General features: G+C 35.5%; 1 protein-coding gene across 7 annotated transcripts in view; it reads right to left on the bottom strand.

Moving 5' to 3' along the window:
- AKAP6 (A-kinase anchoring protein 6) overlaps positions 1–14,792 on the bottom strand; it is a 288,472-nt gene that overhangs the window by 12,687 nt on the left and 260,993 nt on the right. The gene's annotated exons all lie outside the window — the stretch shown is intronic.

The following is a 14,792-nucleotide window of genomic DNA, read 5'->3' on the forward strand; positions in this document are numbered from 1 at the left end:
CAACAGAATTATTAGTTAAAGCAGAGTTTTAATTCATAAATTTAACATCATAACTGTGTTTAAAACAGTAAAAACAACAAAACAACTATTTACAAATCTAAAACAACCTTAGCTTTCGCTGGTCCACTGCCAGCGTCATCAAAGTGAGTGTTGGGGGTGGGGAGTTTTCTTATAAGCCCTGCTGACTCAGTATCCTGCCCATTGATCGTGTGATAGGGCCGTCTGTCCTAACTGGCTATAATTGCCTCAATTGTCCCACCTCTCCTCGCTTGCCTTCCATTTTTGCAACTTTCTTTCCTCTCATTGTTCCTTTCTTTGTCCTTCCCACCCCTGTGAATTCTGCCCTTCCTTGCCTTCCCCCCTTCCTGGCCTGTCCATCTGTCCCACCCATCCTTTTTGCCCCAATCATCTGATATTATCACCATTGGTCTTTTCTACAATTACCCCCCTCCATGGTCACTGTGGGCTACATGTTCGGATCTGGCATTATAGGTGCCCTTCCATTATTACCCTCTCCTTTCTCTCCCAGTGTATCCACTTGTTGTTCCTGTCTTCTACTATTTATCTCTATCGATTCCATCTCCTCCGGTCTCTCTTCACATATGGGAGTGCACGCGTGCTGCAATATCCTTTCCCCCTGCCTCGTCCGTACTCGATCACCTAGAGTGGCTGCTGGATCGCTCCCAGCTTTGCTCCTGATTGGGCAGTATACTGAGTCAGCAGGGTTTATAAGAAAACTCCCCACCCCCAACACTTACTCTGATAACGTGGCAGTGGACCAACGAAAGCTAAGATTTAGATTTGTAAATAGTTGTTTTGTTGTTTTTACTGTTTTAAACAATAAACGGCTGGTTTATAGTCATCCCAGAGTGCGAGGATTGTGTGTGTGTGTGTGTGTGTGTGTGTGTGTGTGTGTGTGTGTGTATGTATATATATAAAATAGGTAGAAAGCCTATTATCAATATTACAATGCAATTTGAAAGAAATACGGTAAATAAATATGGAACAATTTATAGAATACTGAACTTTGACACAGGAAGCCATGTTCTGATTGATATTCAGGTATGAGGTTAGAGGTGCTAAGTAGGAATCCATTAACAATGGGGAGTTTTCAACAGAGTTCCTAGACAAAACTTATTTAAACAATTTAATTAATTTAATTAAACCAATTTAATTAATTTCATTCCAATAACTATAATACTTTTTTCTTTATCATCTCCTAGCTGGTCATCATTAAAATGAAATTTACACTCATCAAACTAATGTTGGCTTAAAAACACAATTATTGCTTTTGGGCATGGTACTCTTACATTTTGCAGATATCTCAGGGAGATAAGTGGCTCTCTTTAAAATCTCTCTGAACAATATCTGTACAAACAACTTAGTAGATCAAGAAAGAGTTGGACTGATGATGCATATAGAAAACAGTTCATGACACTTATGTCACATGCAGTAGTCCCCACTAATGGTGAGAAACATGGTGGCACATTTCAGTCAGTATGCTGCAAGCCCAACTAAAGCCCAGATTTACTCCAAACATTCTCAAGCTATTTTATATCTTTCAGTTCAATATACTGTTGCTGATATCCTATCAACTAGACCATCAACCTTTTCACCCATTGTACCACTTTTAGGATATGGCAACATCCGAGTACCACCAGTCGCCTAGCAAGGAGTCAAAAACTTGATGACCCAAAAAAAAGAAAGAAAAAAGTGATAAAGTACAGGTAGTCCTTGACTTACAACAGTTCACTTAGTGACTGTTCGAAATTACAATGGCACTGAAAAAAGTGCCCCCCAAGCCACAGCCAAGCAAGACAGTGCCCGGCAGCACTCTTCCTCCTGTCCAAGGTTTTCATTGTTGTGAGCATTTCTGTTGAGGATTAGCAGCAGGGGTAGGGTGGGGGGTGTTTGGTTTTTATCCCCCCCTGTCTGCTGGGTGGTTGCAGCAGGTTTTGGTCACTTCACATGACCCTGGGACACTGTGACCGTCATAAATATGAATCAGTTACCAAGCATCTGAATGTAAATCATAAGACCCTGGAGATGCTGCAACATTCCAGCTGATTGGTGCTTCTTCAGGGCTCAGCAGAAGCACCAGGATCAGCGCCGAGCTCCAGCTGGAGCCTGGTGCTGATCCTGGCGCTTCCACTGAGCCCTGACAGCCCCGAAGAAGCACCAATCAGCTGGAAAGCAGCACTGATCCTGGTGCTTCTGCTGAGCCCTGAGAGCCCTGCAGCTCCAGCCATCTCTCGCTCAGGCTTCTGAGGTGCTGCCACCGGTTCAACTCATTCCTCTCCCCTGTTACCACTTTTCTAGGATGGTTGCGTACCACCTGCCAGGTGCCAATGAACCACAGGTGGTACCTGTACCACTGGTTGAAAAGCCCTGAACTAGATGATGTACTGATCCACATTCAATATGCTTTATTCATAGTGAAAGAACTATATCAAGTCCCCATTACAGTCCATCAAACCTAGATTTTACATTCTGCAACATGAGTAGATTATAGAGCAATCAGGCTGCTTAATATTTGTGTGTCAGACAGGTTCTTGTATCAGTTTTCCAATTTCAGTATATTCAACTGGGCAGAATATTTATTTGAATTTCAAGCAGCGTTCAAGAAATTATAAGTAATAAATACATAAAACAATCCTTTGAGTGTATTAGTTTCATATGTTGCTAGTGTTAAAATATTCTGGAAAATTATTGAATGATGATGCAAGATTTTAAAAAGTTGTCTTCCAATTCACATTTGTCCAACATTTAATCATACATTATCTTTTTCCAATATTTTTGCAGTATACTCAGCTGTGAACAAAATGCAGATTGTATACTACAATCATTAAATAAAGCTAGAAACTTCACCTATATCATTTTTATGACTTATAATCAAAATGGTATGCTGGAGATTGGAATAAGGATGCATTTCTCATTTCTCAACTTTTAGTCCATTATGCTATTGCTGAAATAAAAGAACTATCTTAAATATATACAAGTAGAGGGCAAATTATGTGCTTCAGTAGAGTTGGATTTCCATAATTCCCAGTTAACATAGTCATTAACTGTAGGAATGCTAGGGTGGGAGGGTGTAGCTAGAAGTGTGAGATTTATCTGACAAATTTCTTTTCAAGTAATAAGAGCTCTGGCAAAATACAATATGTCATTCACAAAATCCACAAGGACTTAAATATTTCTCAGCTCAAATTTCATTGAAAAATATATTTCAAAAAATGGATACATCAAGGCAAAGAATAATACATGACTCACACAAAATATGTAAAGGAAATAAAAGTACAGTATTACTGCAGACTGAATATGGAAAGAACTATACATCCCTGATTGTTGTACAACACATCTGGAAGGCACCTGGATGTAAAAGATTGGTAAAGGATTTCAAGATTTTAACCCTTCTACATAAAAGCTCCATAGTTAGCTCTAAAATGATATCACTGGAGCTTCTCCTTTATTCAAAATTATATGTCCCAAGTAACTTCCATAGACTTTAAATAGTCTTTTGTAAATTCCATAGGGCTTGTGAATTATTACTCAGTCTCTTCTCAAATATGAAATATTTTTTCTTTGATTAGGAAGGATAATATTTGGACTGTAAATCAACTGTTGCCAGCTTTATTTATTTTGCCTGTTGTACAAATTCAACAATGCAAGTCCTACAAAGATGTAACTTTAACTCACTTGTCTTAAATGTAGATCCATTTAATATAAAACATTTTTGTCTCTTATATCATTTAAACTATGTAAAATTTTAATAGATTTATAAAAAGATCCAGCCTCAGTAACAAAACTTTGCTGTAACCCATGTTAGTGTTTCATTTGCTTTCACAGGATTAAGCAAGCTATTAAAGGGGGCCAAAGGTATGATGCAAAGTTTGGACTGCAGGACTGCCTTTATAGCATCATAAATATGTTAATTTAGTCACTTCTTAATACTGTAAATGAAGCACATAGGATTGGCAGGGCCTCCTGAAATGTGTGTTGAATGAAGCCTGAAGAAAGCTCACGCTGTGAATAAGGAGTCAAATACATAAACAATTACACCTGATTGAATGAAGCTAAACTGAACTAACTTTTGACTAAAACATTGCATGAAGCCATGTTCTGAACCAAAGATGGTTTTAACTGGGATTTTTCCCCCCTCTTCAGCTCTTATGAAAATAGTTGATGCAAAATAAATCACAATGTCCTGTTTATTTTGGGATACTACTTTAAAGTGAAGAAGCAGAGGTAGTTCCTGAGATTTCTTTTTGATTATAGTATCCTATTTGATTATGCAAGAATTCTGAACTTAATAGAACATATTCGAATTTATAAAACTAATAAATAATACTGGGATTATGATTATTTAAATATATTTAATGTTGTAGAATTACTACAATATTATTTATATTCCACATTGCCCTGTTATAATGTTATATTATCAAAGGATTTTGTTTCTAATTAGAGTGGTAGATAACAATATTTTGGGCAACTGGGGAATTTTTTTTAATTCAGCAGGGCATCCAAACCATATAATTGGAACCGTAGTGCAGTCACCCTGTTGACTTTTTAAAATCCTCCTTTGGACAATATTTAAACAAAAATTGGAATGTACTATACTGTTCCATAGTTTGAACTAATTTGGGGGGGGGAGTCATGTTTCAATTGATTCTGATTTATTTTTATATTTTTAGTCAATTGCTTTGTACTTTGAGTGATCATTTTAGTTACATTACAGTTGCTTCATTTATTTAATTGAATGGATCTTTTAATGTATATTTTTTCTATTTTTAATGACGTGATACTACTATTCTAATAAATTCTAAATTGATTTTCCTTTTTGATGCAGAAGTTCACAGGAACGACCCAAAATGAAGGGAATTTTTTAAAAGGAATAATTTTAGTAGGCAATTGGTTCTCTTGATGGCTGCAATGGAAGATAGTGAGAGAACTTCAATTTTCTCATGTCATGCCGAATGACTTGCTGGACCAGTTTTTTGATTGTCGCAGGAAAGTTGTTTGATACAAAACATATTATCACCTTAATGAGTGTGCAAAGTATAAATTTCCAGATGGAGTGGCATTGAGCCTTGGATTTGATATGTCAACAAATAACAGCTTAGCACATGACAGTGTTAATGCTTCTTCTCTGCATGAGAGAAGAATTGTTTCTTTTATAGAGAAACAGTTATGGTGTCAGATATATAAGGCTTGTACCTTGGCAGAAAAGATCTGCAATATCATTCTAACATACAGTACTGTTATAAACAGGACAATTTACAAAAGCAAATCCTTTGCACCACATGCCTTTCTTCATTAATGCAGTTTTATAGGTTTGAATATTCTATATATGTTTACTTCTCTTCTGTCATGTTCTCATCATGCACTAAATAAATAATAATGAGTTTGAATGTGCCATTCAATCATAAGTTAAGTGTACAGACTAACCTAAGGTGAAAGTTAGTTAGTGTTGTGATTTGATATGTTGTGCAGTGCAATTGTAAGAATGATGTTGTTCCTTACAGAGATTCACTAATATCCCTCCACAAAATTAGATTAAAACACAAACACAGAGAAGGAATTTCCCTACCATAAGAATTTTGCATTTGAAAAAGTGTTAGTATGCTGTGCATTTACTTGGATAAAAATGATCATATTTTCCGATCCACTTCTGCCTCATTCATTAACGTTTACTTGGAACCTCCTGTGTTCCAGCCAGAGATCATCCTCTTCTTTCAAAATACAATATTGTACTAATATGTAAAACAACAATTATGTTTTATTATGGCTTTTGAGAGGAAACGTAATTATTCTATTCCTAGAACAATTATAGTTAAAGTGGATATTAATTAGTAGCTCTGTTTATTCTGAAAGGAAAAAACAATTTAAAATTCGGGTTCTTTTTTTTTTTTTAAAGAGTAGAAATAATCATCATGTCTATGGGATGTGATAGAGAAATATATTTTTTCCCTTTTTTTGAAAAAAAATCTACTTTTTTATAACGTAAAATTGTTCTATAAAATTTTGTCATAGAACAATAAAACTGTGTGTCAAGAAGTGTTTATACCATGCCATTGGTCCATCTGCCAGATTAAAAAACCCTCTGTTGCTAACTATCCATAATCTTTGGCTCCAAGATCATATTAAAGACTTATTTTACCATTTTAAAAAGTTCATTGCAAATATTATCGATAATCCACAAAAAATCCACAAAAAGTTTCTAAAGAAAATCTCTGAATGCACTGTTTAAAATATCTTTCACTTAGAACAGATATTTACAAAATAATAATAACAATTCCACAAAGTGAGATGGTATATCAGCATAAGCCACTATTGTTTCTCAAGCACATTGATAGTCCAATTCCAGCAAAGAATTTCCATAGAAAACACTGGTTAAATTTTCTTTTACTTCATTTTAAACCAATCGAAATGACAATCACTGACTTATATGTCAAATTACATAGGTAGAGGATTTCTTTGTCCTGATAACATCAGCCAGTAAATTTTATTGAGAATAGCTTCTATTCCTCTAGAATTAACTATTTGTCAAAGAGTTACACGACAGGTATATGTATGTGTGTGTACGCATTTTTGTTTATATATCTCTGCATGTGTTCATATGTACTGACTGGACTATAATTTTGAATTCAACAGTGCTTTGAGTGTAATGAATGCTTTGTTTCAGGAAAAATGTATGTTTTCTTCATATCAAGCACATATTTATGTATTTGTGGGAAATTTATGGTATGTATTTCGTGTGTGTGCACAGGTGTGTCTATCTGTAGCTATGTAGCCAATTTAAAATGTTGTGGAAGGACAGTAAATAATTGTTTTATTTGCTAGTATTGTAACTTTTTTGGCCAGCGATGGAATGAGCTGACAATGCTTTTTTCTTTTTTCTTTTTTGCCTCATGTGCCAAAATAATTTGGCTGGAACATACTGAAAAGGGGATTGTTGGAACATATATACACCTCTCTGGAACTGACATTCTTGGACCCAATGAAAGCAATGAAAGAAACATTTTTTAAAAGTAAAGACTGGCACCAAAAAAATAATCAACTTACTCTCTTCAATGTACTTGTACTATTTATTTAACCTACTAGTTTTATCAAACATTCTGGGGGCCCTAGAAAGTTCCTTTGAATGTTTTTATGCTTACAAATTAAAGGTATAGATCAAGAGTACCCAACCTTGGCAACTTTAAGACTTGTGGACTTCAACTCCCAGAATTCCCCAGCCAGCCATGGTATAGATAGATATAAAGTAAAGACATAGATATACATTGCTACAGTACTCTGAGGCAAATTCTAATATTGGTTTAGTGAAACATTTGTAAGATTATAAAAACAGCAAGCATTTTTGTGTCTATTCTGTTTAGAAAACAGGATCTTGGCTATTAGATCTATCTGGTCACCATCATAACATTAGCAGCAATGTCACGATCCAGTTTAAGTTGCATTTTTAACATTATTTGTACATGATTGGTGCCAGATGTGAAGAAGTAGAATGTATTTGAATATTCATTCTGTTCAGATAAATGGAGTGCATATCTTCTTTTTCACTATGGGTGCCCTGTGCCCTGTTTTAAACTCACAAACAAACCGAGATTCAGAGGTCACTATTCCAGTTCTCTCCCACTTTCTTTTTCCCTTGTTAATCTTAATTAGATTATGAAGGTACATCCAGTTTCTTTATATCTCTGCACAGCTCCTTGTTTATTTCACGCACTTGAATTTGTAGAAAAAGGCTGTACTTTTTAAAATTGCCTTCCATTTTGCAATTGCTTTAGGTGTGCAGGTATGGAACTATAACCAGGCTGCGGAAGAGTTGGGGAATGGGTGTGTGTGTCTGTGCATGTGTGAGAACACGCGCAGCTTCATTTGTGAAAGTGGTACAAACACGTGCACAAAACCATCCTCTCCCCCCCTCCTCCCTGCCGCCACCATCTTCACCAATCCACCAAGTTGGAAAAGTTGGGAAACACTGACCTATATAACACCTTAGAAGTTAGGAGCTGAGGTTACTGACAGAAGAAAATTAGTGTATTTCAGAACATGCTATTGTTTGCAAGCAAAATGGCACAGTAATTTTAATCATAACAATGGTTGGATACCAAAAATTTTATTATGGAAGTAAAAAAAACCAAACAAACACCCAAACATTAGCTAAACATAAAGCCCAAAGACTGCAGCAACTCTGGCATTAGCAGCTGGCAGAGAAAGGTTGATATTGATTCCCAAATATGTTAGTCTTTTGCAGCAAAACTAACAAAGAATCTTGTGGCTTCTTAAAACTTAACATAATTATTGTAGAATAAGCTTTCTTTCTCAACTACACAGATTAGGGCATAATAAATCATTAAGGTGAAAAAAACATTACAACACTGTAAAACCTTTATACCCTTCCTCATCATGTATAGGGTAGGCTAAAAGTATTGCAAAATAAGTAAACCAACAACCAACATGATTCCTTGTTACTGACATAAATGATACTATGACACAGTATTCCATAACGTTATTCAAGAAGTGTATTAAATGCACATACAGTATTTGTTCAATCTAAGCTCCTAGACTGCAACCACTGATCCAGTTTGGATTTCTTTTTCAAAACTGACTTTTTCAAACACAAAATTCCAGGGTCTTTCTACATCTACACAGCTGAGTGAACCTCCTACAGAGGGAATGGCTCTATAAACTTTAGGAACTCATTTATTATGTTGCTCGATCAGACACTGCATTTATTCACACAGTACTTCTATAAAGCTGAGCTTTCATTAGAGCCATTGGGAGGCCCAAGTCTTTTTCTCTTAACTTGAGAAGGTGAAGCTCAAACAGATAATTAACCATGCAACAATGAGGAGGCTTGCCGAGTAAGCAGTAGTGTGAAAACAGTTACTCCTCACAAAAGAAGGGAAATTAGCTGGCTGGATAAAAGAGGAAGTGTCAGACTGGAAGACTGAAACACAGAAAGGAGGACTGCCAGCCTAAGCAGATAGCTCTGATGCATCATTAATGCCATTTTTAATACCTAAACTCCACAGCTGTCCTAATCCAAATGCATTTCAAATGCATTATGAGGAACGATTGCCCTTAAGCTTCCCATGTTCCTCCTTTTCATCGTTGTCAAAAATTGCCAACAGTGAAATGTCACAAGTTCTCAGTGCAGCATCTTTGTTCACCACGCCAGGGTAAACCGAACTTCTGAAAGAGAGAAATTCACTATCTTCGTTATAACAAAACACATCATTTTTTTCCCCTTGCGAAGACTAATCTCTCCAGAAACAGAAAGTTAAGTTTGATTCTGTTGTTTTCATACAGAACAGATTTATTTATTGTGTGTATTCGTTTTCTAAACTACTTTATCTAGAATGGTGTTCCCTGAAGCAGGCTTTTTTTTTTTCTCTTTTTGGCAGAGGTTCAGGTGCATGCAGTGCCAAAAGAAATAGAATAAACAAACACTGCTTAATGCAGCTGGCTAGGTAATTTACATATTACTGCACACCAAACATGGAGACCTGAATATGGATTAGAGCTCCTGTTATGACACAAATGCTATATAGATAAAGAAAATGAAAATTCTATCTACCTCTCAATTTACCGTTCTCAGGAGTGACATTTTTCTGTGCAATATATGTAGAAACATGTATGTGCATTTTAGGAATACATTAACATCCACAAAAGAAAATTATTGGGCAGAAAAATATATATGAGAAAATTGATACTCTTGGTGTTTGTTCATAGCTTTGTACAGGCATTTACCTTCCATACCTGTAAGATTAAATCAGGAGCCATACAGAAGCTCTCATCAGCCCAGATATTTTATAGTTTTTTGTTAATTTTGTGGGAAGATCTGAAAGCAAGGATATTTATTATTGCACTCTTAAAGCTCATGCATGTCTGCTCATACTCATTGGTACTGGAAATGTTGTAACATACAGTCTTAAGTTACCTGGAGAATGTCAGAATGAAACTAGTTGATAAAAAAAATAAGTACTACTTATTTATTAATTTATTTTAGTTTATGCTTCAGTGCATAATGAATTAATAAAAGCACTGAGAAAAATACAAAACAAGTAAGACATATTTACTTAATCAAATTTCAGACCAAATATATGACTCAGGGACTATTATATGGCCTGTATAATTCAGTACACAGCTGCAAATCAGTTTAATTAATTCAGTGTGAGAAACTTTTGAGTAAATGTTCTCTAACAGTTTGAGGCAGTATAGGTTGGGTGTGTGTGTGTGTGTGTGTGTGTGTGTGTGTGTGTGTGTGTGTGTGTTTTCTTCATTTTATTCCTTCCATAACCCTGTAAGGTAGGTTAGATTGAGAGACATTGACTGATCCAAAAAAAATCCGTAAAGTTTGATTTGACTCATATCTGAAAAGAACAGCTATAGAATAAACCATTTGTAATAAAACTGCAATTAAAGACATTTTGAATCTAAGCCGAATAAATAGATGTTTCAAGGACAGGGATACTTCAGAATGCCATGATGTACTACTTTGACCTGATCTAGCAAGGGTGTTTTTCTGTTCATAATGAATCTAACATCAGGACAAGAAAGTACACATACATGTGCAGTCCTCCAACTATGTGACTCATTAGAGGATTGCATATGTGTGTGTACATTCTCAGGATGAGCAACTACTACTGATGGAGATTACTGCTTGCCAGGCAAGGAGAAAAGGGATTGAATTCCAGAGCACTTGTACTATAGTTTGAGCCTCAAACAACCATGATAGTGAGCAGTCTACAATTACATCAGAGGATGCTCTGCTCTCTCCTGCAATAACATTTGAGTTCCTAACAGATTATGCAATTCTTCCTAAATATTTTTACTGCAGTCTGTGCAATTAGTGCAACAGTAGTCAGGTTAAACCCTTGGTATTACTGGAATATAATAGGTGGAGATTATTTGTAGAGAATGCTCATTTTTTTGTCCTAAGTTTTGCATGAGTCTACAAAAACTTTTTCAAAAAATTTATACTTTTTTCCTCCATTTGTTCCTTCTCTTCAAAATAATTACCTAATTTGCCATTAAGTCATTTAATTAGGATTGCCCACATTAAGAGACAAGTTATACAAATAACAAAACAATGGCTCTTCCATTTGTCTCTTAGGTAGACTGTAATGACCATCAGACCACATATTTGTTTTGTTTTTTCTTAAGGGAAAAGGAAAGAACAGGGACACCATTAGGACCAACTTTACCAAGGCCTGTGTTCTTTTCCCAAAAAGCACAAAAGGAGAAGTGGATGAGGATATCGGCTTAGCAGCAATGTATCATTTTAACACATTTTGTTTTCTAGCTTTGCTTTTCATTCATTATAAAGAATCTGGGATTTTTCCCAACCTTCCTCAAATAGCACTTTCAGCAGCCTCTTTGACTCCTAAGAATAAGCAACCAAGAGAAAAGGCTTCTGGAAAGAAAATGCTTGGTAGTGTTTTTTTTTTTTTTTTAAATAAGCTGTCTCACTACTGCAGATTTTTCCAAGTTCTTACAACTCTAATTAAAATGTGGTAATTGGTTATGTTACCTCAATTACCATGATGCATGGACACTGATGCAGAGCGACACCAATTGAATCCCTTGGGTGTTATACCCTAAGGCCATCCCATTTATTGTGGCCTTATTATTTTCAATTATGTGGCTGGATGTACAGCATACTTTCAAAGCCAATGCACATGGGAATTGTGCTGGACACACAGAACAGTGTACTTACAGAAATGTTCGGCGGTAGATAAAAATTTGCATGATGGAATGGAAGTGCTTCTCAAAACCACATGAATAATATGAGTCAGGAATATTATACAGAATCAGAAACAGGCTGTCAGACTATTCCAAATTGATAATACTGCTTCAGAATTTCTCTGGCTCTATTGGGAATTAGTAACTTCTAGACTGCAACAGAAAAAAAAATAAGCAGGTTTTATCTGAGATAAATTTGAAGTCTAGGCCAGTGAAATCAAAAAATAGGAAAGGACAAAAATCCTTTCAAAAATCCACTGGAGTTGGTGCCCAATAAATTTAAATCAGTAAGAATAATAACATGCTTATTTTGCAGGATTTTTTCCCTTTTTAATTCTTTCTCAGCTTTATGTCAGGAGCAAGTGATTAAATAAATAAAATGTGTTTTTATATTTTAAAATATATTTAAAGAGAAATATTATGTAAATTCATTCAGAAGTAAGACTATGGACTGGATTTATCTATCACATTATGCCTTGTTTGTTTAACTATGGTTTATGAAACAAACAACAATTGCTGGCTTCACATAATATATTAAGCCACAGATCATCACATGCATTTATTCACATGATATCAGAATGCACTAAACATGTTAAATGAAAAGCAATCATTCTGGCTTAGTAAAATATGTGTATCCAGCCCACACGACTTGCTGCCTGGAAAGTCAGGACAAGAATGTATGATACAGTGTATAAAGGATACCTCTAGAAAGAATGGATTCAGAGCAAGATCTGGCTCCTGAATGGGTAGCTTAAACTCAGTAGTGAATACCTCACACTGTCTATTTTTTCCTGAATAAGAGACAAAAGAAGCATCAAAGCAACCCTTGGGTAAGCCTTCTATGTTTTCATTTTCCTCAGGAAATGAAAAAAAAAGAGATAGCATATAAGGATTGAATGAATAAACTGGCCTTTGGAAAAAGATGAGGAAGAAAGCAAGAAAAGTAAGTGTGAGGGCCTGTTGTTCTATTGACATTTTTTTCCAAAGTCAGAGTATAAAAATACAAAATATTTCATATTTACATGTGTTTAAATATTTCCAAGTTTCAGCTGGGAAAACATTAGCTTTCAGTTACCTTCAGTTAAAGGAATTTTAAAATGTCACTTTCACAACTGATGTAGTATTTAAAAGTTTTTGTCAGAATATAAAATATTGTATGGAACAGCTATAAAACACAAACAAGTACACAGAGACACATATGCAAACACAGTATTAAAACAGAATAGTTTATTCTAGGAAAAAGATTCCCTGAATTACTTCATAGCTTGTTTACTATCCAAAATTTAGAGCATTCTATTCAAAATGCTGCTTTTCATAGATGCTGAATGCAACTTGGATAAATTGGTCAGGATGGCTTAGAATTCAGAGAGTTTAATTCAACACAATGGAATGGCTTCCTCAGAGGAAGAGTAGTTTAGAAATTCTTATGAATCTCTCTCTCTCTCTCTCTCTCTCTCTCTCTCTCTCTCTCTCTCTCTCTCTCTCTCTCTCTCTCTCTCTCTCTCTCTCTCTCACACACACACACACACACACACACACACACACACACACACACACACACACGTAACATATTTCACAACCATAAGAGAAGGAAAGCGCTTGCAACTAAAGGGAAGAATAGTGGATTAGCAATTAGGCAACTGGATGCATTGAATTGCTTGTGAATTTTACCTTCTTTGGGAATGTTAAGATGGGCCTGGTAATCCATGCTGTTCTTACACCTAGAGTGGAATAAACTAAAGGGATTTTGTAGTTGTTGTTCATGTACACATTTTGAATGTTGAGAAATTGGCATGCACCATTACAGAAATGACAGTGTGGAGGGATATATTATCTTTAAAACAGTTGCATATTAAAAAGAATGGGAAAGAAGGATCATGCATTAATGCAAATTTGGAAAAGTTAAACTAAAATATAAAATCCTTCTTTCTACAAAATACGAAAACACTGTTTGGGTTAAGCAAATTCAGGATTCACAGGGAAAAGAAAATAACAATTGCTTTTGATCACCAGGTGCTTTTCATCCAGAAAAGGGATTTTGGACAGCCAGATAATAGTCCCAACCTGCAGTTCCTTTACTTATTATTTCCTCCTTTGGGAGCAGGGAAGGAGGAGAAGAAGAAAGAAATAATACTGAAATTAAACAGAGAAATTAAACACTCAATTAAATCTCTTTGAGCAGTAATAATAGAATGCCAGTAGATACCATTGGTAAAAAAAATGACAAAGAAAAATGTTAGAACAACACTTTAAAGAAAAGATGGAAATAACTCCTGATCTTACATATTGCATGATGTAATGATCCAAGTAATCTTTTTCCATATCAGTGACTCTTATTAATATCAAATAAGATGCCATCAGAGATGCAAACACATCCGCTTTGTTTTATATATTACAGTATATTTTGGACAACCTCAATTAAAACACACATACAGACACAGTTTCCCAGGGAAACTATTCATTTGCCAAGACTGGCACAGCATCAAGCTCAAGGAAGTAGACAAAGCAGAGAAAGCAATTTTGGGATCAACCCAAGAAATGACTACACAGGAACTGAATGAAAGGAAATGCTGTAAAATGCCAGCTTGGAATTGGGAGAAAGCGAATGCATCAGAAGCTAACGAAATTCAATTCCAACCAGAACATTTGGATTCTAAGAACTCTTTCATCACTGGAATAATACTTATATACGAAGGCCCACATTTTTATATGGGGCATATGTTTGCAGCTACAAGTCTCCACAAAACAAAAATATCATCCGTGCTCCAAATCAAACCTAGAAAGAATTTTTAATAGCTGCTATATCTTGGCAGGAAACAAGTTGCATTCCCTACTAGGTAAAAGAGAATTCAGTCCAGCAAGCAAGGCCAGGTTTCCCCAGGCAAAGTGGGAACAAAGCAGTGTGGAGCTTGTGAAGTTCTGTCCAGTTCTGATACAAAGATAAAGTAGTGCTTGGGCACTCTTTCTACCTCACCTCCTAATCGATTCCTATCCAAATAAAGACACAAGACTACTTCACTCCTGCTGCAGAAGCAGCATTC

The sequence above is a fragment of the Crotalus tigris genome, unplaced genomic scaffold (assembly GCF_016545835.1).
Source record: "Crotalus tigris isolate CLP2741 ecotype Arizona unplaced genomic scaffold, ASM1654583v1 scf7180000018371.15429387391:27106975, whole genome shotgun sequence".
Classification (NCBI taxonomy): Eukaryota; Metazoa; Chordata; class Lepidosauria; order Squamata; family Viperidae; genus Crotalus; species Crotalus tigris.